We start from the raw sequence: 26,255 nt of genomic DNA on the forward strand, positions 1-26,255 counted from the left end.
TCTAGCCAAAGCGGTAGATACGTCAAGCTTGAAAGTTTATCTTCCTTTTTAAGAAAGCTGCTATCAAACTTTGCAGAGTTAGAACTGTAATTCCACTGGTTTTATTTTGAAATGCTTGATGCCATCCTTTATTCTCTAAAGAAAGTTATATCGTCTAATTCCTTTTTAAGCGTTTCGACAGCAGAGATTTTTTTTCTCTCAACTGCACTATGTTTTGACTGTGGTAAAGACTTGTTTAATGTCATACAAGAACAAAAGTCCACCTTTTTTTGGCTAAAATGACCCAAACTGAGATGAAGAAAGAAAACCACTGCTGACGTTCGAAATCAAGATTTTCTGTTTACTAAACAGGCACTTAGACCAACTAAGCCAAAGGACAAAAAGGTGTGATACTTTAGAAAGCCTGCTTAGCGAGTCAGATGCATAAAGAGGAGGAATTTCAAAATAAAATCCACTGGTTTTAAGTTGTCATGATTGATGCCATCTTTCTTCCTTTTTGGCCCTTATACAGAAGACATTCTTCATCTCACAATTGCACTATCAGTAAAGACGTAGCCAAGGTAAATTTGAGGTTTCATGCAAGTGAAAATCCCATTTTTAAGATAGGAAGTTTCTTTTTGAGATGATGAAAACAAGGCACTGCTAAGATTCGAACTCAGGATCTCCTGTTTACTAGACAGGCGCTTTAACCAACTAAGCCACAGCACCACAAGCTGGAAAGCCTATGAAATGCAATAGAATCTGGATCGATGACAAGGCCTTGGGTTTTGAAGTTCCATAATTGAATGATCCATCTTCTAGCACAGCTTCAACTTGGTACTTGTTTTTCTTCCAAGTTATGACACAGAATAGGCAGATTGAAGGAATGCCACAGCAGGGCCAAAAGAGTTTGCCCCAATCTAACTGTAAAGAATAGACACTGTAATATCTTCAACGAAAACACACTGACCCGTAAAAATAATCATTACATCTTTTCTCCTTAGCGCATGCGCGCCATGTAGACGAGGTGGCCGAGTGGTTAAGGCGATGGACTGCTAATCCATTGTGCTCTGCATGCATGGGTTCGAATCCCATCCTCGTCGGTTTATTCTGCTTGTTTCTTGTTGTATTGTTTTGTTTTCATTTCTAGCCAAAGCGGTAGATACGTCAAGCTTGAAAGTTTATCTTCCTTTTTAAGAAAGCTGCTATCAAACTTTGCAGAGTTAGAACTGTAATTCCACTGGTTTTATTTTGAAATGCTTGATGCCATCCTTTATTCTCTAAAGAAAGTTATATCGTCTAATTCCTTTTTAAGCGTTTCGACAGCAGAGATTTTTTTTCTCTCAACTGCACTATGTTTTGACTGTGGTAAAGACTTGTTTAATGTCATACAAGAACAAAAGTCCACCTTTTTTTGGCTAAAATGACCCAAACTGAGATGAAGAAAGAAAACCACTGCTGACGTTCGAAATCAAGATTTTCTGTTTACTAAACAGGCACTTAGACCAACTAAGCCAAAGGACAAAAAGGTGTGATACTTTAGAAAGCCTGCTTAGCGAGTCTGATGCATAAAGAGGAGGAATTTCAAAATAAAATCCACTGGTTTTAAGTTGTCATGATTGATGCCATCTTTCTTCCTTTTTGGCCCTGATACAGAAGACATTCTTCATCTCACAATTGCACTATCAGTAAAGACGTAGCCAAGGTAAATTTGAGGTTTCATGCAAGTGAAAATCCCATTTTTAAGATAGGAAGTTTCTTTTTGAGATGATGAAAACAAGGCACTGCTGAGATTCGAACTCAGGATCTCCTGTTTACTAGACAGGCGCTTTAACCAACTAAGCCACAGCACCACAAGCTGGAAAGCCTATGAAATGCAATAGAATCTGGATCGATGACAAGGCCTTGGGTTTTGAAGTTCCATAATTGAATGATCCATCTTCTAGCACAGCTTCAACTTGGTACTTGTTTTTCTTCCAAGTTATGACACAGAATAGGCAGATTGAAGGAATGCCACAGCAGGGCCAAAAGAGTTTGCCCCAATCTAACTGTAAAGAATAGACACTGTAATATCTTCAACGAAAACACACTGACCCGTAAAAATAATCATTACATCTTTTCTCCTTAGCGCATGCGCGCCATGTAGACGAGGTGGCCGAGTGGTTAAGGCGATGGACTGCTAATCCATTGTGCTCTGCATGCATGGGTTCGAATCCCATCCTCGTCGGTTTATTCTGCTTGTTTCATGTTGTATTGTTTTGTTTTCATTTCTAGCCAAAGCGGTAGATACGTCAAGCTTGAAAGTTTATCTTCCTTTTTAAGAAAGCTGCTATCAAACTTTGCAGAGTTAGAACTGTAATTCCACTGGTTTTATTTTGAAATGCTTGATGCCATCCTTTATTCTCTAAAGAAAGTTATATCGTCTAATTCCTTTTTAAGCGTTTCGACAGCAGAGATTTTTTTTCTCTCAACTGCACTATGTTTTGACTGTGGTAAAGACTTGTTTAATGTCATACAAGAACAAAAGTCCACCTTTTTTTGGCTAAAATGACCCAAACTGAGATGAAGAAAGAAAACCACTGCTGACGTTCGAAATCAAGATTTTCTGTTTACTAAACAGGCACTTAGACCAACTAAGCCAAAGGACAAAAAGGTGTGATACTTTAGAAAGCCTGCTTAGCGAGTCAGATGCATAAAGAGGAGGAATTTCAAAATAAAATCCACTGGTTTTAAGTTGTCATGATTGATGCCATCTTTCTTCCTTTTTGGCCCTTATACAGAAGACATTCTTCATCTCACAATTGCACTATCAGTAAAGACGTAGCCAAGGTAAATTTGAGGTTTCATGCAAGTGAAAATCCCATTTTTAAGATAGGAAGTTTCTTTTTGAGATGATGAAAACAAGGCACTGCTAAGATTCGAACTCAGGATCTCCTGTTTACTAGACAGGCGCTTTAACCAACTAAGCCACAGCACCACAAGCTGGAAAGCCTATGAAATGCAATAGAATCTGGATCGATGACAAGGCCTTGGGTTTTGAAGTTCCATAATTGAATGATCCATCTTCTAGCACAGCTTCAACTTGGTACTTGTTTTTCTTCCAAGTTATGACACAGAATAGGCAGATTGAAGGAATGCCACAGCAGGGCCAAAAGAGTTTGCCCCAATCTAACTGTAAAGAATAGACACTGTAATATCTTCAACGAAAACACACTGACCCGTAAAAATAATCATTACATCTTTTCTCCTTAGCGCATGCGCGCCATGTAGACGAGGTGGCCGAGTGGTTAAGGCGATGGACTGCTAATCCATTGTGCTCTGCATGCATGGGTTCGAATCCCATCCTCGTCGGTTTATTCTGCTTGTTTCTTGTTGTATTGTTTTGTTTTCATTTCTAGCCAAAGCGGTAGATACGTCAAGCTTGAAAGTTTATCTTCCTTTTTAAGAAAGCTGCTATCAAACTTTGCAGAGTTAGAACTGTAATTCCACTGGTTTTATTTTGAAATGCTTGATGCCATCCTTTATTCTCTAAAGAAAGTTATATCGTCTAATTCCTTTTTAAGCGTTTCGACAGCAGAGATTTTTTTTCTCTCAACTGCACTATGTTTTGACTGTGGTAAAGACTTGTTTAATGTCATACAAGAACAAAAGTCCACCTTTTTTTGGCTAAAATGACCCAAACTGAGATGAAGAAAGAAAACCACTGCTGACGTTCGAAATCAAGATTTTCTGTTTACTAAACAGGCACTTAGACCAACTAAGCCAAAGGACAAAAAGGTGTGATACTTTAGAAAGCCTGCTTAGCGAGTCTGATGCATAAAGAGGAGGAATTTCAAAATAAAATCCACTGGTTTTAAGTTGTCATGATTGATGCCATCTTTCTTCCTTTTTGGCCCTGATACAGAAGACATTCTTCATCTCACAATTGCACTATCAGTAAAGACGTAGCCAAGGTAAATTTGAGGTTTCATGCAAGTGAAAATCCCATTTTTAAGATAGGAAGTTTCTTTTTGAGATGATGAAAACAAGGCACTGCTGAGATTCGAACTCAGGATCTCCTGTTTACTAGACAGGCGCTTTAACCAACTAAGCCACAGCACCACAAGCTGGAAAGCCTATGAAATGCAATAGAATCTGGATCGATGACAAGGCCTTGGGTTTTGAAGTTCCATAATTGAATGATCCATCTTCTAGCACAGCTTCAACTTGGTACTTGTTTTTCTTCCAAGTTATGACACAGAATAGGCAGATTGAAGGAATGCCACAGCAGGGCCAAAAGAGTTTGCCCCAATCTAACTGTAAAGAATAGACACTGTAATATCTTCAACGAAAACACACTGACCCGTAAAAATAATCATTACATCTTTTCTCCTTAGCGCATGCGCGCCATGTAGACGAGGTGGCCGAGTGGTTAAGGCGATGGACTGCTAATCCATTGTGCTCTGCATGCATGGGTTCGAATCCCATCCTCGTCGGTTTATTCTGCTTGTTTCATGTTGTATTGTTTTGTTTTCATTTCTAGCCAAAGCGGTAGATACGTCAAGCTTGAAAGTTTATCTTCCTTTTTAAGAAAGCTGCTATCAAACTTTGCAGAGTTAGAAGTGTAATTCCACTGGTTTTATTTTGAAATGCTTGATGCCATCCTTTATTCTCTAAAGAAAGTTATATCGTCTAATTCCTTTTTAAGCGTTTCGACAGCAGAGATTTTTTTTCTCTCAACTGCACTATGTTTTGACTGTGGTAAAGACTTGTTTAATGTCATACAAGAACAAAAGTCCACCTTTTTTTGGCTAAAATGACCCAAACTGAGATGAAGAAAGAAAACCACTGCTGACGTTCGAAATCAAGATTTTCTGTTTACTAAACAGGCACTTAGACCAACTAAGCCAAAGGACAAAAAGGTGTGATACTTTAGAAAGCCTGCTTAGCGAGTCAGATGCATAAAGAGGAGGAATTTCAAAATAAAATCCACTGGTTTTAAGTTGTCATGATTGATGCCATCTTTCTTCCTTTTTGGCCCTTATACAGAAGACATTCTTCATCTCACAATTGCACTATCAGTAAAGACGTAGCCAAGGTAAATTTGAGGTTTCATGCAAGTGAAAATCCCATTTTTAAGATAGGAAGTCTCTTTTTGAGATGATGAAAACAAGGAACTGCTAAGATTCGAACTCAGGATCTCCTGTTTACTAGACAGGCGCTTTAACCAACTAAGCCACAGCACCACAAGCTGGAAAGCCTATGAAATGCAATGGAATCTGGATCGATGACAAGGCCTTGGGTTTTGAAGTTCCATAATTGAATGATCCATCTTCTAGCACAGCTTCAACTTGGTACTTGTTTTTCTTCCAAGTTATGACACAGAATAGGCAGATTGAAGGAATGCCACAGCAGGGCCAAAAGAGTTTGCCCCAATCTAACTGTAAAGAATAGACACTGTAATATCTTCAACGAAAACACACTGACCCGTAAAAATAATCATTACATCTTTTCTCCTTAGCGCATGCGCGCCATGTAGACGAGGTGGCCGAGTGGTTAAGGCGATGGACTGCTAATCCATTGTGCTCTGCATGCATGGGTTCGAATACCATCCTCGTCGGTTTATTCTGCTTGTTTCATGTTGTATTGTTTTGTTTTCATTTCTAGCCAAAGCGGTAGATACGTCAAGCTTGAAAGTTTATCTTCCTTTTTAAGAAAGCTGCTATCAAACTTTGCAGAGTTAGAACTGTAATTCCACTGGTTTTATTTTGAAATGCTTGATGCCATCCTTTATTCTCTAAAGAAAGTTATATCGTCTAATTCCTTTTTAAGCGTTTCGACAGCAGAGATTTTTTTTCTCTCAACTGCACTATGTTTTGACTGTGGTAAAGACTTGTTTAATGTCATACAAGAACAAAAGTCCACCTTTTTTTGGCTAAAATGACCCAAACTGAGATGAAGAAAGAAAACCACTGCTGACGTTCGAAATCAAGATTTTCTGTTTACTAAACAGGCACTTAGACCAACTAAGCCAAAGGACAAAAAGGTGTGATACTTTAGAAAGCCTGCTTAGCGAGTCAGATGCATAAAGAGGAGGAATTTCAAAATAAAATCCACTGGTTTTAAGTTGTCATGATTGATGCCATCTTTCTTCCTTTTTGGCCCTTATACAGAAGACATTCTTCATCTCACAATTGCACTATCAGTAAAGACGTAGCCAAGGTAAATTTGAGGTTTCATGCAAGTGAAAATCCCATTTTTAAGATAGGAAGTCTCTTTTTGAGATGATGAAAACAAGGCACTGCTAAGATTCGAACTCAGGATCTCCTGTTTACTAGACAGGCGCTTTAACCAACTAAGCCACAGCACCACAAGCTGGAAAGCCTATGAAATGCAATGGAATCTGGATCGATGACAAGGCCTTGGGTTTTGAAGTTCCATAATTGAATGATCCATCTTCTAGCACAGCTTCAACTTGGTACTTGTTTTTCTTCCAAGTTATGACACAGAATAGGCAGATTGAAGGAATGCCACAGCAGGGCCAAAAGAGTTTGCCCCAATCTAACTGTAAAGAATAGACACTGTAATATCTTCAACGAAAACACACTGACCCGTAAAAATAATCATTACATCTTTTCTCCTTAGCGCATGCGCGCCATGTAGACGAGGTGGCCGAGTGGTTAAGGCGATGGACTGCTAATCCATTGTGCTCTGCATGCATGGGTTCGAATCCCATCCTCGTCGGTTTATTCTGCTTGTTTCATGTTGTATTGTTTTGTTTTCATTTCTAGCCAAAGCGGTAGATACGTCAAGCTTGAAAGTTTATCTTCCTTTTTAAGAAAGCTGCTATCAAACTTTGCAGAGTTAGAAGTGTAATTCCACTGGTTTTATTTTGAAATGCTTGATGCCATCCTTTATTCTCTAAAGAAAGTTATGTCGTCTAATTCCTTTTTAAGCGTTTCGACAGCAGAGATTTTTTTTCTCTCAACTGCACTATGTTTTGACTATGGTAAAGACTTGTTTAATGTCATACAAGAACAAAAGTCCACCTTTTTTTGGCTAAAATGACCCAAACCGAGATGAAGAAAGAAAACCACTGCTGACGTTCGAAATCAAGATTTTCTGTTTACTAAACAGGCGCTTAGACCAACTAAGCCAAAGGACAAAAAGGTGTGATACTTTAGAAAGCCTGCTTAGCGAGTCAGATGCATAAAGAGGAGGAATTTCAAAATAAAATCCATTGGTTTTAAGTTGTCATGCTTGATGCCATCTTTCTTCCTTTTTGGCCCTTATACAGAAGACATTCTTCATCTCACAATTGCACTATCAGTAAAGACGTAGCCAAGGTAAATTTGAGGTTTCATGCAAGTGAAATTCACATTTTTAAGATAGGAAGTTTCTTTTTGAGATGATGAAAACAAAGCACTGCTGAGATTCGAACTCAGGATCTCCTGTTTACTAGACAGGCGCTTTAACCAACTAAGCCACAGCACCACAAGCTGGAAAGCCTATGAAATGCAATGGAATCTGGATCGATGACAAGGCCTTGGGTTTTGAAGTTCCATAATTGAATGATCCATCTTCTAGCACAGCTTCAACTTGGTACTTGTTTTTCTTCCAAGTTATGACACAGAATAGGCAGATTGAAGGAATGCCACAGCAGGGCCAAAAGAGTTTGCCCCAATCTAACTGTAAAGAATAGACACTGTAATATCTTCAACGAAAACACACTGACCCGTAAAAATAATCATTACATCTTTTCTCCTTAGCGCATGCGCGCCATGTAGACGAGGTGGCCGAGTGGTTAAGGCGATGGACTGCTAATCCATTGTGCTCTGCATGCATGGGTTCGAATCCCATCCTCGTCGGTTTATTCTGCTTGTTTCATGTTGTATTGTTTTGTTTTCATTTCTAGCCAAAGCGGTAGATACGTCAAGCTTGAAAGTTTATCTTCCTTTTTAAGAAAGCTGCTATCAAACTTTGCAGAGTTAGAAGTGTAATTCCACTGGTTTTATTTTGAAATGCTTGATGCCATCCTTTATTCTCTAAAGAAAGTTATATCGTCTAATTCCTTTTTAAGCGTTTCGACTGCAGAGATTTTTTTTCTCTCAACTGCACTATGTTTTGACTGTGGTAAAGACTTGTTTAATGTCATACAAGAACAAAAGTCCACTTTTTTTTGGCTAAAATGACCAAAACTGAGATGAAGAAATAAAACCACTGCTGACGTTCGAAATCAAGATTTTCTGTTTACTAAACAGGCGCTTAGACCAACTAAGCCAAAGGACAAAAAGGTGTGATACTTTAGAAAGCCTGCTTAGCGAGTCAGATGCATAAAGAGGAGGAATTTCAAAATAAAATCCATTGGTTTTAAGTTGTCATGCTTGATGCCATCTTTCTTCCTTTTTGGCCCTTATACAGAAGACATTCTTCATCTCACAATTGCACTATCAGTAAAGACGTAGCCAAGGTAAATTTGAGGTTTCATGCAAGTGAAATTCACATTTTTAAGATAGGAAGTTTCTTTTTGAGATGATGAAAACAAAGCACTGCTGAGATTCGAACTCAGGATCTCCTGTTTACTAGACAGGCGCTTTAACCAACTAAGCCACAGCACCACAAGTTGGAAAGCCTATGAAATCTAGGGAAGATGTAAGCACCGATCAAACATTTCAAGTGGTTAACTTAACAAGACAACATTGAGTTGAGTTTCATTCCATGCACACAGAAACGTGGAACAGGATTTCATTCTCAGTCACGACAATTAAGAAACCAAGTAAATTATGAATAGCATTCATTCAATGACATTGACAATTTGCAGAATGCAATAGAATCTGGATCGATGACAAGGCCTTGGGTTTTGAAGTTCCATAATTGAATGATCCATCTTCTAGCACAGCTTCAATTTGGTACTTGTTTTTCTTCCAAGTTATGACACAGAATAGGCAGATTGAAGGAATGCCACAGCAGGGCCAATAGAGTTTGCCCCAATCTAACTGTAAAGAATAGACACTGTAATATCTTCAACGAAAACACACTGACCCGTAAAAATAATCATTACATCTTTTCTCCTTAGCGCATGCGCGCCATGTAGACGAGGTGGCCGAGTGGTTAAGGCGATGGACTGCTAATCCATTGTGCTCTGCATGCATGGGTTCGAATCCCATCCTCGTCGGTTTATTCTGCTTGTTTCATGTTGTATTGTTTTGTTTTCATTTCTAGCCAAAGCGGTAGATACGTCAAGCTTGAAAGTTTATCTTCCTTTTTAAGAAAGCTGCTATCAAACTTTGCAGAGTTAGAACTGTAATTCCACTGGTTTTATTTTGAAATGCTTGATGCCATCCTTTATTCTCTAAAGAAAGTTATATCGTCTAATTCCTTTTTAAGCGTTTCGACAGCAGAGATTTTTTTTCTCTCAACTGCACTATGTTTTGACTGTGGTAAAGACTTGTTTAATGTCATACAAGAACAAAAGTCCACCTTTTTTTGGCTAAAATGACCCAAACTGAGATGAAGAAAGAAAACCACTGCTGACGTTCGAAATCAAGATTTTCTGTTTACTAAACAGGCACTTAGACCAACTAAGCCAAAGGACAAAAAGGTGTGATACTTTAGAAAGCCTGCTTAGCGAGTCAGATGCATAAAGAGGAGGAATTTCAAAATAAAATCCACTGGTTTTAAGTTGTCATGATTGATGCCATCTTTCTTCCTTTTTGGCCCTTATACAGAAGACATTCTTCATCTCACAATTGCACTATCAGTAAAGACGTAGCCAAGGTAAATTTGAGGTTTCATGCAAGTGAAAATCCCATTTTTAAGATAGGAAGTTTCTTTTTGAGATGATGAAAACAAGGCACTGCTAAGATTCGAACTCAGGATCTCCTGTTTACTAGACAGGCGCTTTAACCAACTAAGCCACAGCACCACAAGCTGGAAAGCCTATGAAATGCAATAGAATCTGGATCGATGACAAGGCCTTGGGTTTTGAAGTTCCATAATTGAATGATCCATCTTCTAGCACAGCTTCAACTTGGTACTTGTTTTTCTTCCAAGTTATGACACAGAATAGGCAGATTGAAGGAATGCCACAGCAGGGCCAAAAGAGTTTGCCCCAATCTAACTGTAAAGAATAGACACTGTAATATCTTCAACGAAAACACACTGACCCGTAAAAATAATCATTACATCTTTTCTCCTTAGCGCATGCGCGCCATGTAGACGAGGTGGCCGAGTGGTTAAGGCGATGGACTGCTAATCCATTGTGCTCTGCATGCATGGGTTCGAATCCCATCCTCGTCGGTTTATTCTGCTTGTTTCTTGTTGTATTGTTTTGTTTTCATTTCTAGCCAAAGCGGTAGATACGTCAAGCTTGAAAGTTTATCTTCCTTTTTAAGAAAGCTGCTATCAAACTTTGCAGAGTTAGAACTGTAATTCCACTGGTTTTATTTTGAAATGCTTGATGCCATCCTTTATTCTCTAAAGAAAGTTATATCGTCTAATTCCTTTTTAAGCGTTTCGACAGCAGAGATTTTTTTTCTCTCAACTGCACTATGTTTTGACTGTGGTAAAGACTTGTTTAATGTCATACAAGAACAAAAGTCCACCTTTTTTTGGCTAAAATGACCCAAACTGAGATGAAGAAAGAAAACCACTGCTGACGTTCGAAATCAAGATTTTCTGTTTACTAAACAGGCACTTAGACCAACTAAGCCAAAGGACAAAAAGGTGTGATACTTTAGAAAGCCTGCTTAGCGAGTCTGATGCATAAAGAGGAGGAATTTCAAAATAAAATCCACTGGTTTTAAGTTGTCATGATTGATGCCATCTTTCTTCCTTTTTGGCCCTGATACAGAAGACATTCTTCATCTCACAATTGCACTATCAGTAAAGACGTAGCCAAGGTAAATTTGAGGTTTCATGCAAGTGAAAATCCCATTTTTAAGATAGGAAGTTTCTTTTTGAGATGATGAAAACAAGGCACTGCTGAGATTCGAACTCAGGATCTCCTGTTTACTAGACAGGCGCTTTAACCAACTAAGCCACAGCACCACAAGCTGGAAAGCCTATGAAATGCAATAGAATCTGGATCGATGACAAGGCCTTGGGTTTTGAAGTTCCATAATTGAATGATCCATCTTCTAGCACAGCTTCAACTTGGTACTTGTTTTTCTTCCAAGTTATGACACAGAATAGGCAGATTGAAGGAATGCCACAGCAGGGCCAAAAGAGTTTGCCCCAATCTAACTGTAAAGAATAGACACTGTAATATCTTCAACGAAAACACACTGACCCGTAAAAATAATCATTACATCTTTTCTCCTTAGCGCATGCGCGCCATGTAGACGAGGTGGCCGAGTGGTTAAGGCGATGGACTGCTAATCCATTGTGCTCTGCATGCATGGGTTCGAATCCCATCCTCGTCGGTTTATTCTGCTTGTTTCATGTTGTATTGTTTTGTTTTCATTTCTAGCCAAAGCGGTAGATACGTCAAGCTTGAAAGTTTATCTTCCTTTTTAAGAAAGCTGCTATCAAACTTTGCAGAGTTAGAAGTGTAATTCCACTGGTTTTATTTTGAAATGCTTGATGCCATCCTTTATTCTCTAAAGAAAGTTATATCGTCTAATTCCTTTTTAAGCGTTTCGACAGCAGAGATTTTTTTTCTCTCAACTGCACTATGTTTTGACTGTGGTAAAGACTTGTTTAATGTCATACAAGAACAAAAGTCCACCTTTTTTTGGCTAAAATGACCCAAACTGAGATGAAGAAAGAAAACCACTGCTGACGTTCGAAATCAAGATTTTCTGTTTACTAAACAGGCACTTAGACCAACTAAGCCAAAGGACAAAAAGGTGTGATACTTTAGAAAGCCTGCTTAGCGAGTCAGATGCATAAAGAGGAGGAATTTCAAAATAAAATCCACTGGTTTTAAGTTGTCATGATTGATGCCATCTTTCTTCCTTTTTGGCCCTTATACAGAAGACATTCTTCATCTCACAATTGCACTATCAGTAAAGACGTAGCCAAGGTAAATTTGAGGTTTCATGCAAGTGAAAATCCCATTTTTAAGATAGGAAGTCTCTTTTTGAGATGATGAAAACAAGGAACTGCTAAGATTCGAACTCAGGATCTCCTGTTTACTAGACAGGCGCTTTAACCAACTAAGCCACAGCACCACAAGCTGGAAAGCCTATGAAATGCAATGGAATCTGGATCGATGACAAGGCCTTGGGTTTTGAAGTTCCATAATTGAATGATCCATCTTCTAGCACAGCTTCAACTTGGTACTTGTTTTTCTTCCAAGTTATGACACAGAATAGGCAGATTGAAGGAATGCCACAGCAGGGCCAAAAGAGTTTGCCCCAATCTAACTGTAAAGAATAGACACTGTAATATCTTCAACGAAAACACACTGACCCGTAAAAATAATCATTACATCTTTTCTCCTTAGCGCATGCGCGCCATGTAGACGAGGTGGCCGAGTGGTTAAGGCGATGGACTGCTAATCCATTGTGCTCTGCATGCATGGGTTCGAATCCCATCCTCGTCGGTTTATTCTGCTTGTTTCATGTTGTATTGTTTTGTTTTCATTTCTAGCCAAAGCGGTAGATACGTCAAGCTTGAAAGTTTATCTTCCTTTTTAAGAAAGCTGCTATCAAACTTTGCAGAGTTAGAACTGTAATTCCACTGGTTTTATTTTGAAATGCTTGATGCCATCCTTTATTCTCTAAAGAAAGTTATATCGTCTAATTCCTTTTTAAGCGTTTCGACAGCAGAGATTTTTTTTCTCTCAACTGCACTATGTTTTGACTGTGGTAAAGACTTGTTTAATGTCATACAAGAACAAAAGTCCACCTTTTTTTGGCTAAAATGACCCAAACTGAGATGAAGAAAGAAAACCACTGCTGACGTTCGAAATCAAGATTTTCTGTTTACTAAACAGGCACTTAGACCAACTAAGCCAAAGGACAAAAAGGTGTGATACTTTAGAAAGCCTGCTTAGCGAGTCAGATGCATAAAGAGGAGGAATTTCAAAATAAAATCCACTGGTTTTAAGTTGTCATGATTGATGCCATCTTTCTTCCTTTTTGGCCCTTATACAGAAGACATTCTTCATCTCACAATTGCACTATCAGTAAAGACGTAGCCAAGGTAAATTTGAGGTTTCATGCAAGTGAAAATCCCATTTTTAAGATAGGAAGTCTCTTTTTGAGATGATGAAAACAAGGCACTGCTAAGATTCGAACTCAGGATCTCCTGTTTACTAGACAGGCGCTTTAACCAACTAAGCCACAGCACCACAAGCTGGAAAGCCTATGAAATGCAATGGAATCTGGATCGATGACAAGGCCTTGGGTTTTGAAGTTCCATAATTGAATGATCCATCTTCTAGCACAGCTTCAACTTGGTACTTGTTTTTCTTCCAAGTTATGACACAGAATAGGCAGATTGAAGGAATGCCACAGCAGGGCCAAAAGAGTTTGCCCCAATCTAACTGTAAAGAATAGACACTGTAATATCTTCAACGAAAACACACTGACCCGTAAAAATAATCATTACATCTTTTCTCCTTAGCGCATGCGCGCCATGTAGACGAGGTGGCCGAGTGGTTAAGGCGATGGACTGCTAATCCATTGTGCTCTGCATGCATGGGTTCGAATCCCATCCTCGTCGGTTTATTCTGCTTGTTTCATGTTGTATTGTTTTGTTTTCATTTCTAGCCAAAGCGGTAGATACGTCAAGCTTGAAAGTTTATCTTCCTTTTTAAGAAAGCTGCTATCAAACTTTGCAGAGTTAGAAGTGTAATTCCACTGGTTTTATTTTGAAATGCTTGATGCCATCCTTTATTCTCTAAAGAAAGTTATGTCGTCTAATTCCTTTTTAAGCGTTTCGACAGCAGAGATTTTTTTTCTCTCAACTGCACTATGTTTTGACTATGGTAAAGACTTGTTTAATGTCATACAAGAACAAAAGTCCACCTTTTTTTGGCTAAAATGACCCAAACCGAGATGAAGAAAGAAAACCACTGCTGACGTTCGAAATCAAGATTTTCTGTTTACTAAACAGGCGCTTAGACCAACTAAGCCAAAGGACAAAAAGGTGTGATACTTTAGAAAGCCTGCTTAGCGAGTCAGATGCATAAAGAGGAGGAATTTCAAAATAAAATCCATTGGTTTTAAGTTGTCATGCTTGATGCCATCTTTCTTCCTTTTTGGCCCTTATACAGAAGACATTCTTCATCTCACAATTGCACTATCAGTAAAGACGTAGCCAAGGTAAATTTGAGGTTTCATGCAAGTGAAATTCACATTTTTAAGATAGGAAGTTTCTTTTTGAGATGATGAAAACAAAGCACTGCTGAGATTCGAACTCAGGATCTCCTGTTTACTAGACAGGCGCTTTAACCAACTAAGCCACAGCACCACAAGTTGGAAAGCCTATGAAATCTAGGGAAGATGTAAGCACCGATCAAACATTTCAAGTGGTTAACTTAACAAGACAACATTGAGTTGAGTTTCATTCCATGCACACAGAAACGTGGAACAGGATTTCATTCTCAGTCACGACAATTAAGAAACCAAGTAAATTATGAATAGCATTCATTCAATGACATTGACAATTTGCAGAATGCAATAGAATCTGGATCGATGACAAGGCCTTGGGTTTTGAAGTTCCATAATTGAATGATCCATCTTCTAGCACAGCTTCAATTTGGTACTTGTTTTTCTTCCAAGTTATGACACAGAATAGGCAGATTGAAGGAATGCCACAGCAGGGCCAATAGAGTTTGCCCCAATCTAACTGTAAAGAATAGACACTGTAATATCTTCAACGAAAACACACTGACCCGTAAAAATAATCATTACATCTTTTCTCCTTAGCGCATGCGCGCCATGTAGACGAGGTGGCCGAGTGGTTAAGGCGATGGACTGCTAATCCATTGTGCTCTGCATGCATGGGTTCGAATCCCATCCTCGTCGGTTTATTCTGCTTGTTTCATGTTGTATTGTTTTGTTTTCATTTCTAGCCAAAGCGGTAGATACGTCAAGCTTGAAAGTTTATCTTCCTTTTTAAGAAAGCTGCTATCAAACTTTGCAGAGTTAGAACTGTAATTCCACTGGTTTTATTTTGAAATGCTTGATGCCATCCTTTATTCTCTAAAGAAAGTTATATCGTCTAATTCCTTTTTAAGCGTTTCGACAGCAGAGATTTTTTTTCTCTCAACTGCACTATGTTTTGACTGTGGTAAAGACTTGTTTAATGTCATACAAGAACAAAAGTCCACCTTTTTTTGGCTAAAATGACTCAAACTGAGATGAAGAAAGAAAACCACTGCTGACGTTCGAAATCAAGATTTTCTGTTTACTAAACAGGCACTTAGACCAACTAAGCCAAAGGACAAAAAGGTGTGATACTTTAGAAAGCCTGCTTAGCGAGTCAGATGCATAAAGAGGAGGAATTTCAAAATAAAATCCACTGGTTTTAAGTTGTCATGATTGATGCCATCTTTCTTCCTTTTTGGCCCTTATACAGAAGACATTCTTCATCTCACAATTGCACTATCAGTAAAGACGTAGCCAAGGTAAATTTGAGGTTTCATGCAAGTGAAAATCCCATTTTTAAGATAGGAAGTCTCTTTTTGAGATGATGAAAACAAGGCACTGCTAAGATTCGAACTCAGGATCTCCTGTTTACTAGACAGGCGCTTTAACCAACTAAGCCACAGCACCACAAGCTGGAAAGCCTATGAAATGCAATGGAATCTGGATCGATGACAAGGCCTTGGGTTTTGAAGTTCCATAATTGAATGATCCATCTTCTAGCACAGCTTCAACTTGGTACTTGTTTTTCTTCCAAGTTATGACACAGAATAGGCAGATTGAAGGAATGCCACAGCAGGGCCAAAAGAGTTTGCCCCAATCTAACTGTAAAGAATAGACACTGTAATATCTTCAACGAAAACACACTGACCCGTAAAAATAATCATTACATCTTTTCTCCTTAGCGCATGCGCGCCATGTAGACGAGGTGGCCGAGTGGTTAAGGCGATGGACTGCTAATCCATTGTGCTCTGCATGCATGGGTTCGAATCCCATCCTCGTCGGTTTATTCTGCTTGTTTCATGTTGTATTGTTTTGTTTTCATTTCTAGCCAAAGCGGTAGATACGTCAAGCTTGAAAGTTTATCTTCCTTTTTAAGAAAGCTGCTATCAAACTTTGCAGAGTTAGAAGTGTAATTCCACTGGTTTTATTTTGAAATGCTTGATGCCATCCTTTATTCTCTAAAGAAAGTTATATCGTCTAATTCCTTTTTAAGCGTTTCGACTGCAGAGATTTTTTTTCTCTCAACTGCACTATGTTTTGACTGTGGTAAAGACTTGTTTAATGTCATACAAGAACAAAAGTCCACTTTTTTTTGGCTAAAATGACCAAAACTGAGATGAAGAAATAAAACCACTGCTGACGTTCGAAATCAAGATTTTCTGTTTACTAAACAGGCGCTTAGACCAACTAAGCCAAAGGACAAAAAGGTGTGATACTTTAGAAAGCCTGCTTAGCGAGTCAGATGCATAAAGAGGAGGAATTTCAAAATAAAATCCATTGGTTTTAAGTTGTCATGCTTGATGCCATCTTTCTTCCTTTTTGGCCCTTATACAGAAGACATTCTTCATCTCACAATTGCACTATCAGTAAAGACGTAGCCAAGGTAAATTTGAGGTTTCATGCAAGTGAAATTCACATTTTTAAGATAGGAAGTTTCTTTTTGAGATGATGAAAACAAAGCACTGCTGAGATTCGAACTCAGGATCTCCTGTTTACTAGACAGGCGCTTTAACCAACTAAGCCACAGCACCACAAGCTGGAAAGCCTATGAAATGCAATGGAATCTGGATCGATGACAAGGCCTTGGGTTTTGAAGTTCCATAATTGAATGATCCATCTTCTAGCACAGCTTCAACTTGGTACTTGTTTTTCTTCCAAGTTATGACACAGAATAGGCAGATTGAAGGAATGCCACAGCAGGGCCAAAAGAGTTTGCCCCAATCTAACTGTAAAGAATAGACACTGTAATATCTTCAACGAAAACACACTGACCCGTAAAAATAATCATTACATCTTTTCTCCTTAGCGCATGCGCGCCATGTAGACGAGGTGGCCGAGTGGTTAAGGCGATGGACTGCTAATCCATTGTGCTCTGCATGCATGGGTTCGAATCCCATCCTCGTCGGTTTATTCTGCTTGTTTCATGTTGTATTGTTTTGTTTTCATTTCTAGCCAAAGCGGTAGATACGTCAAGCTTGAAAGTTTATCTTCCTTTTTAAGAAAGCTGCTATCAAACTTTGCAGAGTTAGAAGTGTAATTCCACTGGTTTTATTTTGAAATGCTTGATGCCATCCTTTATTCTCTAAAGAAAGTTATATCGTCTAATTCCTTTTTAAGCGTTTCGACTGCAGAGATTTTTTTTCTCTCAACTGCACTATGTTTTGACTGTGGTAAAGACTTGTTTAATGTCATACAAGAACAAAAGTCCACTTTTTTTTGGCTAAAATGACCAAAACTGAGATGAAGAAATAAAACCACTGCTGACGTTCGAAATCAAGATTTTCTGTTTACTAAACAGGCGCTTAGACCAACTAAGCCAAAGGACAAAAAGGTGTGATACTTTAGAAAGCCTGCTTAGCGAGTCAGATGCATAAAGAGGAGGAATTTCAAAATAAAATCCATTGGTTTTAAGTTGTCATGCTTGATACCATCTTTCTTCCTTTTTGGCCCTTATACAGAAGACATTCTTCATCTCACAATTGCACTATCAGTAAAGACGTAGCCAAGGTAAATTTGAGGTTTCATGCAAGTGAAATTCACATTTTTAAGATAGGAAGTTTCTTTTTGAGATGATGAAAACAAAGCACTGCTGAGATTCGAACTCAGGATCTCCTGTTTACTAGACAGGCGCTTTAACCAACTAAGCCACAGCACCACAAGTTGGAAAGCCTATGAAATCTAGGGAAGATGTAAGCACCGATCAAACATTTCAAGTGGTTAACTTAACAAGACAACATTGAGTTGAGTTTCATTCCATGCACACAGAAACGTGGAACAGGATTTCATTCTCAGTCACGACAATTAAGAAACCAAGTAAATTATGAATAGCATTCATTCAATGACATTGACAATTTGCAGAATGCAATAGAATCTGGATCGATGACAAGGCCTTGGGTTTTGAAGTTCCATAATTGAATGATCCATCTTCTAGCACAGCTTCAATTTGGTACTTGTTTTTCTTCCAAGTTATGACACAGAATAGGCAGATTGAAGGAATGCCACAGCAGGGCCAATAGAGTTTGCCCCAATCTAACTGTAAAGAATAGACACTGTAATATCTTCAACGAAAACACACTGACCCGTAAAAATAATCATTACATCTTTTCTCCTTAGCGCATGCGCGCCATGTAGACGAGGTGGCCGAGTGGTTAAGGCGATGGACTGCTAATCCATTGTGCTCTGCATGCATGGGTTCGAATCCCATCCTCGTCGGTTTATTCTGCTTGTTTCATGTTGTATTGTTTTGTTTTCATTTCTAGCCAAAGCGGTAGATACGTCAAGCTTGAAAGTTTATCTTCCTTTTTAAGAAAGCTGCTATCAAACTTTGCAGAGTTAGAACTGTAATTCCACTGGTTTTATTTTGAAATGCTTGATGCCATCCTTTATTCTCTAAAGAAAGTTATATCGTCTAATTCCTTTTTAAGCGTTTCGACAGCAGAGATTTTTTTTCTCTCAACTGCACTATGTTTTGACTGTGGTAAAGACTTGTTTAATGTCATACAAGAACAAAAGTCCACCTTTTTTTGGCTAAAATGACCCAAACTGAGATGAAGAAAGAAAACCACTGCTGACGTTCGAAATCAAGATTTTCTGTTTACTAAACAGGCACTTAGACCAACTAAGCCAAAGGACAAAAAGGTGTGATACTTTAGAAAGCCTGCTTAGCGAGTCAGATGCATAAAGAGGAGGAATTTCAAAATAAAATCCACTGGTTTTAAGTTGTCATGATTGATGCCATCTTTCTTCCTTTTTGGCCCTTATACAGAAGACATTCTTCATCTCACAATTGCACTATCAGTAAAGACGTAGCCAAGGTAAATTTGAGGTTTCATGCAAGTGAAAATCCCATTTTTAAGATAGGAAGTCTCTTTTTGAGATGATGAAAACAAGGCACTGCTAAGATTCGAACTCAGGATCTCCTGTTTACTAGACAGGCGCTTTAACCAACTAAGCCACAGCACCACAAGCTGGAAAGCCTATGAAATGCAATGGAATCTGGATCGATGACAAGGCCTTGGGTTTTGAAGTTCCATAATTGAATGATCCATCTTCTAGCACAGCTTCAATTTGGTACTTGTTTTTCTTCCAAGTTATGACACAGAATAGGCAGATTGAAGGAATGCCACAGCAGGGCCAATAGAGTTTGCCCCAATCTAACTGTAAAGAATAGACACTGTAATATCTTCAACGAAAACACACTGACCCGTAAAAATCATCATTACATCTTTTCTCCTTAGCGCATGTTCGCCATGTAGACGAGGTGGCCGAGTGGTTAAGGCGATGGACTGCTAATCCATTGTGCTCTGCATGCATGGGTTCGAATCCCATCCTCGTCGGTTTATTCTGCTTGTTTCATGTTGTATTGTTTTGTTTTCATTTCTAGCCAAAGCGGTAGATACGTCAAGCTTGAAAGTTTATCTTCCTTTTTAAGAAAGCTGCTATCAAACTTTGCAGAGTTAGAAGTGTAATTCCACTGCTTTTATTTTGAAATGCTTGATGCCATCCTTTATTCTCTAAAGAAAGTTATATCGTCTAATTCCTTTTTAAGCGTTTCGACAGCAGAGATTTTTTTTCTCTCAACTGCACTATGTTTTGACTGTGGTAAAGACTTGTTTAATGTCATACAAGAACAAAAGTCCACCTTTTTTTGGCTAAAATGACCCAAACTGAGATGAAGAAAGAAAACCACTGCTGACGTTCGAAATCAAGATTTTCTGTTTACTAAACAGGCACTTAGACCAACTAAGCCAAAGGACAAAAAGGTGTGATACTTTAGAAAGCCTGCTTAGCGAGTCTGATGCATAAAGAGGAGGAATTTCAAAATAAAATCCACTGGTTTTAAGTTGTCATGCTTGATGCCATCTTTCTTCCTTTTTGGCCCTTAATCTGCTTGTTTCATGTTGTATTGTTTTGTTTTCATTTCTAGCCAAAGCGGTAGATACGTCAAGCTTGAAAGTTTATCTTCCTTTTTAAGAAAGCTGCTATCAAACTTTGCAGAGTTAGAAGTGTAATTCCACTGGTTTTATTTTGAAATGCTTGATGCCATCCTTTATTCTCTAAAGAAAGTTATATCGTCTAATTCCTTTTTAAGCGTTTCGACTGCAGAGATTTTTTTTCTCTCAACTGCACTATGTTATGACTGTGGTAAAGACTTGTTTAATGTCATACAAGAACAAAAGTCCACTTTTTTTTGGCTAAAATGACCAAAACTGAGATGAAGAAATAAAACCACTGCTGACGTTCGAAATCAAGATTTTCTGTTTACTAAACAGGCGCTTAGACCAACTAAGCCAAAGGACAAAAAGGTGTGATACTTTAGAAAGCCTGCTTAGCGAGTCAGATGCATAAAGAGGAGGAATTTCAAAATAAAATCCATTGGTTTTAAGTTGTCATGGTGTGATACTTTAGAAAGCCTGCTTAGAGAGTCAGATGCATAAAGAGGAGAAATTTCAAAATAAAATCCACTGGTTTTAAGTTGTCATGCTTGATGCCATCTTTCTTCCTTTTCGGCCCTTAATCTGCTTGTTTCATGTTGTATTGTTTTGTTTTCATTTCTAGCCAAAGCGGTAGATACGTCAAGCTTGAAAGTTTATCTTCCTTTTTAAGAAAGCTGCTATCAAACTTTGCAGAGTTAGAAGTGTAATTCCACTGGTTTTATTTTGAAATGCTTGATGCCATCCTTTATTCTCTAAAGAAAGTTATATCGTCTAATTCCTTTTTAAGCGTTTCGACTGCAGAGATTTTTTTTCTCTCAACTGCACTATGTTATGACTGTGGTAAAGACTTGTTTAATGTCATACAAGAACAAAAGTCCACTTTTTTTTGGCTAAAATGACCAAAACTGAGATGAAGAAATAAAACCACTGCTGACGTTCGAAATCAAGATTTTCTGTTTACTAAACAGGCGCTTAGACCAACTAAGCCAAAGGACAAAAAGGTGTGATACTTTAGAAAGACTGCTTAGCGAGTCAGATGCATAAAGAGGAGGAATTTCAAAATAAAATCCACTGGTTTTAAGTTGTCATGCTTGATGCCATCTTTCTTCGTTTTTGGCCCTTAATCTGCTTGTTTCATGTTGTATTGTTTTGTTTTCATTTCTAGCCAAAGCGGTAGATAGGTCAAGCTTGAAAGTTTATCTTCCTTTTTAAGAAAGCTGCTATCAAACTTTGCAGAGTTAGAAGTGTAATTCCACTGGTTTTATTTTGAAATGCTTGATGCCATCCTTTATTCTCTAAAGAAAGTTATATCGTCTAATTCCTTTTTAAGCGTTTCGACAGCAGAGATTTTTTTTCTCTCAACTGCACTATGTTTTGACTGTGGTAAAGACTTGTTTAATGTCATACAAGAACAAAAGTCCACCTTTTTTTGGCTAAAATGACCCAAACTGAGATGAAGAAAGAAAACCACTGCTGACGTTCGAAATCAAGATTTTCTGTTTACTAAACAGGCACTTAGACCAACTAAGCCAAAGGACAAAAAGGTGTGATACTTTAGAAAGCCTGCTTAGCGAGTCTGATGCATAAAGAGGAGGAATTTCAAAATAAAATCCATTGGTTTTAAGTTGTCATGGTGTGATACTTTAGAAAGCCTGCTTAGAGAGTCAGATGCATAAAGAGGAGAAATTTCAAAATAAAATCCACTGGTTTTAAGTTGTCATGCTTGATGCCATCTTTCTTCCTTTTCGGCCCTTAATCTGCTTGTTTCATGTTGTATTGTTTTGTTTTCATTTCTAGCCAAAGCGGTAGATACGTCAAGCTTGAAAGTTTATCTTCCTTTTTAAGAAAGCTGCTATCAAACTTTGCAGAGTTAGAAGTGTAATTCCACTGGTTTTATTTTGAAATGCTTGATGCCATCCTTTATTCTCTAAAGAAAGTTATATCGTCTAATTCCTTTTTAAGCGTTTCGACTGCAGAGATTTTTTTTCTCTCAACTGCACTATGTTATGACTGTGGTAAAGACTTGTTTAATGTCATACAAGAACAAAAGTCCACTTTTTTTGGCTAAAATGACCAAAACTGAGATGAAGAAATAAAACCACTGCTGACGTTCGAAATCAAGATTTTTCTGTTTACTAAACAGGCGCTTAGACCAACTAAGCCAAAGGACAAAAAGGTGTGATACTTTAGAAAGCCTGCTTAGCGAGTCAGATGCATAAAGAGGAGGAATTTCAAAATAAAATCCATTGGTTTTAAGTTGTCATGATGTGATACTTTAGAAAGCCTGCTTAGAGAGTCAGATGCATAAAGAGGAGAAATTTCAAAATAAAATCCACTGGTTTTAAGTTGTCATGCTTGATGCCATCTTTCTTCCTTTTCGGCCCTTAATCTGCTTGTTTCATGTTGTATTGTTTTGTTTTCATTTCTAGCCAAAGCGGTAGATACGTCAAGCTTGAAAGTTTATCTTCCTTTTTAAGAAAGCTGCTATCAAACTTTGCAGAGTTAGAAGTGTAATTCCACTGGTTTTATTTTGAAATGCTTGATGCCATCCTTTATTCTCTAAAGAAAGTTATATCGTCTAATTCCTTTTTAAGCGTTTCGACTGCAGAGATTTTTTTTCTCTCAACTGCACTATGTTATGACTGTGGTAAAGACTTGTTTAATGTCATACAAGAACAAAAGTCCACTTTTTTTGGCTAAAATGACCAAAACTGAGATGAAGAAATAAAACCACTGCTGACGTTCGAAATCAAGATTTTTCTGTTTACTAAACAGGCGCTTAGACCAACTAAGCCAAAGGACAAAAAGGTGTGATACTTTAGAAAGCCTGCTTAGCGAGTCAGATGCATAAAGAGGAGGAATTTCAAAATAAAATCCATTGGTTTTAAGTTGTCATGATGTGATACTTTAGAAAGCCTGCTTAGAGAGTCAGATGCATAAAGAGGAGAAATTTCAAAATAAAATCCACTGGTTTTAAGTTGTCATGCTTGATGCCATCTTTCTTCCTTTTCGGCCCTTAATCTGCTTGTTTCATGTTGTATTGTTTTGTTTTCATTTCTAGCCAAAGCGGTAGATACGTCAAGCTTGAAAGTTTATCTTCCTTTTTAAGAAAGCTGCTATCAAACTTTGCAGAGTTAGAAGTGTAATTCCACTGGTTTTATTTTGAAATGCTTGATGCCATCCTTTATTCTCTAAAGAAAGTTATATCGTCTAATTCCTTTTTAAGCGTTTCGACTGCAGAGATTTTTTTTCTCTCAACTGCACTATGTTATGACTGTGGTAAAGACTTGTTTAATGTCATACAAGAACAAAAGTCCACTTTTTTTTGGCTAAAATGACCAAAACTGAGATGAAGAAATAAAACCACTGCTGACGTTCGAAATCAAGATTTTCTGTTTACTAAACAGGCGCTTAGACCAACTAAGCCAAAGGACAAAAAGGTGTGATACTTTAGAAAGACTGCTTAGCGAGTCAGATGCATAAAGAGGAGGAATTTCAAAATAAAATCCACTGGTTTTAAGTTGTCATGCTTGATGCCATCTTTCTTCGTTTTTGGCCCTTAATCTGCTTGTTTCATGTTGTATTGTTTTGTTTTCATTTCTAGCCAAAGCGGTAGATACGTCAAGCTTGAAAGTTTATCTTCCTTTTTAAGAAAGCTGCTATCAAACTTTGCAGAGTTAGAAGTGTAATTCCACTGGTTTTATTTTGAAATGCTTGATGCCATCCTTTATTCTCTAAAGAAAGTTATATCGTCTAATTCCTTTTTAAGCGTTTCGACAGCAGAGATTTTTTTTCTCTCAACTGCACTATGTTTTGACTGTGGTAAAGACTTGTTTAATGTCATACAAGAACAAAAGTCCACCTTTTTTTGGCTAAAATGACCCAAACTGAGATGAAGAAAGAAAACCACTGCTGACGTTCGAAATCAAGATTTTCTGTTTACTAAACAGGCACTTAGACCAACTAAGCCAAAGGACAAAAAGGTGTGATACTTTAGAAAGCCTGCTTAGCGAGTCTGATGCATAAAGAGGAGGAATTTCAAAATAAAATCCATTGGTTTTAAGTTGTCATGGTGTGATACTTTAGAAAGCCTGCTTAGAGAGTCAGATGCATAAAGAGGAGAAATTTCAAAATAAAATCCACTGGTTTTAAGTTGTCATGCTTGATGCCATCTTTCTTCCTTTTCGGCCCTTAATCTGCTTGTTTCATGTTGTATTGTTTTGTTTTCATTTCTAGCCAAAGCGGTAGATACGTCAAGCTTGAAAGTTTATCTTCCTTTTTAAGAAAGCTGCTATCAAACTTTGCAGAGTTAGAAGTGTAATTCCACTGGTTTTATTTTGAAATGCTTGATGCCATCCTTTATTCTCTAAAGAAAGTTATATCGTCTAATTCCTTTTTAAGCGTTTCGACTGCAGAGATTTTTTTTCTCTCAACTGCACTATGTTATGACTGTGGTAAAGACTTGTTTAATGTCATACAAGAACAAAAGTCCACTTTTTTTGGCTAAAATGACCAAAACTGAGATGAAGAAATAAAACCACTGCTGACGTTCGAAATCAAGATTTTTCTGTTTACTAAACAGGCGCTTAGACCAACTAAGCCAAAGGACAAAAAGGTGTGATACTTTAGAAAGCCTGCTTAGCGAGTCAGATGCATAAAGAGGAGGAATTTCAAAATAAAATCCATTGGTTTTAAGTTGTCATGATGTGATACTTTAGAAAGCCTGCTTAGAGAGTCAGATGCATAAAGAGGAGAAATTTCAAAATAAAATCCACTGGTTTTAAGTTGTCATGCTTGATGCCATCTTTCTTCCTTTTCGGCCCTTAATCTGCTTGTTTCATGTTGTATTGTTTTGTTTTCATTTCTAGCCAAAGCGGTAGATACGTCAAGCTTGAAAGTTTATCTTCCTTTTTAAGAAAGCTGCTATCAAACTTTGCAGAGTTAGAAGTGTAATTCCACTGGTTTTATTTTGAAATGCTTGATGCCATCCTTTATTCTCTAAAGAAAGTTATATCGTCTAATTCCTTTTTAAGCGTTTCGACTGCAGAGATTTTTTTTCTCTCAACTGCACTATGTTATGACTGTGGTAAAGACTTGTTTAATGTCATACAAGAACAAAAGTCCACTTTTTTTTGGCTAAAATGACCAAAACTGAGATGAAGAAATAAAACCACTGCTGACGTTCGAAATCAAGATTTTCTGTTTACTAAACAGGCGCTTAGACCAACTAAGCCAAAGGACAAAAAGGTGTGATACTTTAGAAAGACTGCTTAGCGAGTCAGATGCATAAAGAGGAGGAATTTCAAAATAAAATCCACTGGTTTTAAGTTGTCATGCTTGATGCCATCTTTCTTCGTTTTTGGCCCTTAATCTGCTTGTTTCATGTTGTATTGTTTTGTTTTCATTTCTAGCCAAAGCGGTAGATACGTCAAGCTTGAAAGTTTATCTTCCTTTTTAAGAAAGCTGCTATCAAACTTTGCAGAGTTAGAAGTGTAATTCCACTGGTTTTATTTTGAAATGCTTGATGCCATCCTTTATTCTCTAAAGAAAGTTATATCGTCTAATTCCTTTTTAAGCGTTTCGACAGCAGAGATTTTTTTTCTCTCAACTGCACTATGTTTTGACTGTGGTAAAGACTTGTTTAATGTCATACAAGAACAAAAGTCCACCTTTTTTTGGCTAAAATGACCCAAACTGAGATGAAGAAAGAAAACCACTGCTGACGTTCGAAATCAAGATTTTCTGTTTACTAAACAGGCACTTAGACCAACTAAGCCAAAGGACAAAAAGGTGTGATACTTTAGAAAGCCTGCTTAGCGAGTCTGATGCATAAAGAGGAGGAATTTCAAAATAAAATCCACTGGTTTTAAGTTGTCATGATTGATGCCATCTTTCTTCCTTTTTGGCCCTTATACAGAAGACATTCTTCATCTCACAATTGCACTATCAGTAAAGACGTAGCCAAGGTAAATTTGAGGTTTCATGCAAGTGAAAATCCCATTTTTAAGATAGGAAGTTTCTTTTTGAGATGATGAAAACA

The 26,255-nt window shown here is 37.8% G+C and overlaps 19 non-coding genes across 19 annotated transcripts; 16 read left to right on the top strand and 3 right to left on the bottom strand.

The window, feature by feature from the left end:
* Positions 1–1,000: 1,000 nt before the first annotated feature.
* TRNAS-GCU (transfer RNA serine (anticodon GCU)) lies at positions 1,001–1,082 on the top strand. Its single transcript has one exon. It is a non-coding gene; the product is annotated as a tRNA-Ser (tRNA).
* Positions 1,083–1,758: 676 nt separating this feature from the next.
* TRNAT-AGU (transfer RNA threonine (anticodon AGU)) lies at positions 1,759–1,832 on the bottom strand. The gene has a single exon. It is a non-coding gene; the product is annotated as a tRNA-Thr (tRNA).
* A 292-nt stretch (positions 1,833–2,124) lies between these two features.
* Positions 2,125–2,206, top strand: TRNAS-GCU (transfer RNA serine (anticodon GCU)). The gene has a single exon. It is a non-coding gene; the product is annotated as a tRNA-Ser (tRNA).
* A 1,042-nt stretch (positions 2,207–3,248) lies between these two features.
* Positions 3,249–3,330, top strand: TRNAS-GCU (transfer RNA serine (anticodon GCU)). Its single transcript has one exon. It is a non-coding gene; the product is annotated as a tRNA-Ser (tRNA).
* A 676-nt stretch (positions 3,331–4,006) lies between these two features.
* TRNAT-AGU (transfer RNA threonine (anticodon AGU)) lies at positions 4,007–4,080 on the bottom strand. The gene has a single exon. It is a non-coding gene; the product is annotated as a tRNA-Thr (tRNA).
* Positions 4,081–4,372: 292 nt separating this feature from the next.
* TRNAS-GCU (transfer RNA serine (anticodon GCU)) lies at positions 4,373–4,454 on the top strand. The gene has a single exon. It is a non-coding gene; the product is annotated as a tRNA-Ser (tRNA).
* A 2,166-nt stretch (positions 4,455–6,620) lies between these two features.
* On the top strand, positions 6,621–6,702 carry TRNAS-GCU (transfer RNA serine (anticodon GCU)). Its single transcript has one exon. It is a non-coding gene; the product is annotated as a tRNA-Ser (tRNA).
* Positions 6,703–7,744: 1,042 nt separating this feature from the next.
* TRNAS-GCU (transfer RNA serine (anticodon GCU)) lies at positions 7,745–7,826 on the top strand. Its single transcript has one exon. It is a non-coding gene; the product is annotated as a tRNA-Ser (tRNA).
* Positions 7,827–9,051: 1,225 nt separating this feature from the next.
* TRNAS-GCU (transfer RNA serine (anticodon GCU)) lies at positions 9,052–9,133 on the top strand. The gene has a single exon. It is a non-coding gene; the product is annotated as a tRNA-Ser (tRNA).
* A 1,042-nt stretch (positions 9,134–10,175) lies between these two features.
* Positions 10,176–10,257, top strand: TRNAS-GCU (transfer RNA serine (anticodon GCU)). The gene has a single exon. It is a non-coding gene; the product is annotated as a tRNA-Ser (tRNA).
* Positions 10,258–10,933: 676 nt separating this feature from the next.
* On the bottom strand, positions 10,934–11,007 carry TRNAT-AGU (transfer RNA threonine (anticodon AGU)). The gene has a single exon. It is a non-coding gene; the product is annotated as a tRNA-Thr (tRNA).
* Positions 11,008–11,299: 292 nt separating this feature from the next.
* TRNAS-GCU (transfer RNA serine (anticodon GCU)) lies at positions 11,300–11,381 on the top strand. The gene has a single exon. It is a non-coding gene; the product is annotated as a tRNA-Ser (tRNA).
* A 1,042-nt stretch (positions 11,382–12,423) lies between these two features.
* On the top strand, positions 12,424–12,505 carry TRNAS-GCU (transfer RNA serine (anticodon GCU)). The gene has a single exon. It is a non-coding gene; the product is annotated as a tRNA-Ser (tRNA).
* Positions 12,506–13,547: 1,042 nt separating this feature from the next.
* TRNAS-GCU (transfer RNA serine (anticodon GCU)) lies at positions 13,548–13,629 on the top strand. Its single transcript has one exon. It is a non-coding gene; the product is annotated as a tRNA-Ser (tRNA).
* A 1,225-nt stretch (positions 13,630–14,854) lies between these two features.
* TRNAS-GCU (transfer RNA serine (anticodon GCU)) lies at positions 14,855–14,936 on the top strand. Its single transcript has one exon. It is a non-coding gene; the product is annotated as a tRNA-Ser (tRNA).
* A 1,042-nt stretch (positions 14,937–15,978) lies between these two features.
* Positions 15,979–16,060, top strand: TRNAS-GCU (transfer RNA serine (anticodon GCU)). Its single transcript has one exon. It is a non-coding gene; the product is annotated as a tRNA-Ser (tRNA).
* A 1,042-nt stretch (positions 16,061–17,102) lies between these two features.
* TRNAS-GCU (transfer RNA serine (anticodon GCU)) lies at positions 17,103–17,184 on the top strand. Its single transcript has one exon. It is a non-coding gene; the product is annotated as a tRNA-Ser (tRNA).
* A 1,225-nt stretch (positions 17,185–18,409) lies between these two features.
* On the top strand, positions 18,410–18,491 carry TRNAS-GCU (transfer RNA serine (anticodon GCU)). The gene has a single exon. It is a non-coding gene; the product is annotated as a tRNA-Ser (tRNA).
* Positions 18,492–19,533: 1,042 nt separating this feature from the next.
* On the top strand, positions 19,534–19,615 carry TRNAS-GCU (transfer RNA serine (anticodon GCU)). The gene has a single exon. It is a non-coding gene; the product is annotated as a tRNA-Ser (tRNA).
* Positions 19,616–26,255: the final 6,640 nt, after the last annotated feature.

The sequence above is a fragment of the Ranitomeya imitator genome, chromosome 7, assembly GCF_032444005.1.
Source record: "Ranitomeya imitator isolate aRanImi1 chromosome 7, aRanImi1.pri, whole genome shotgun sequence".
Classification (NCBI taxonomy): Eukaryota; Metazoa; Chordata; class Amphibia; order Anura; family Dendrobatidae; genus Ranitomeya; species Ranitomeya imitator.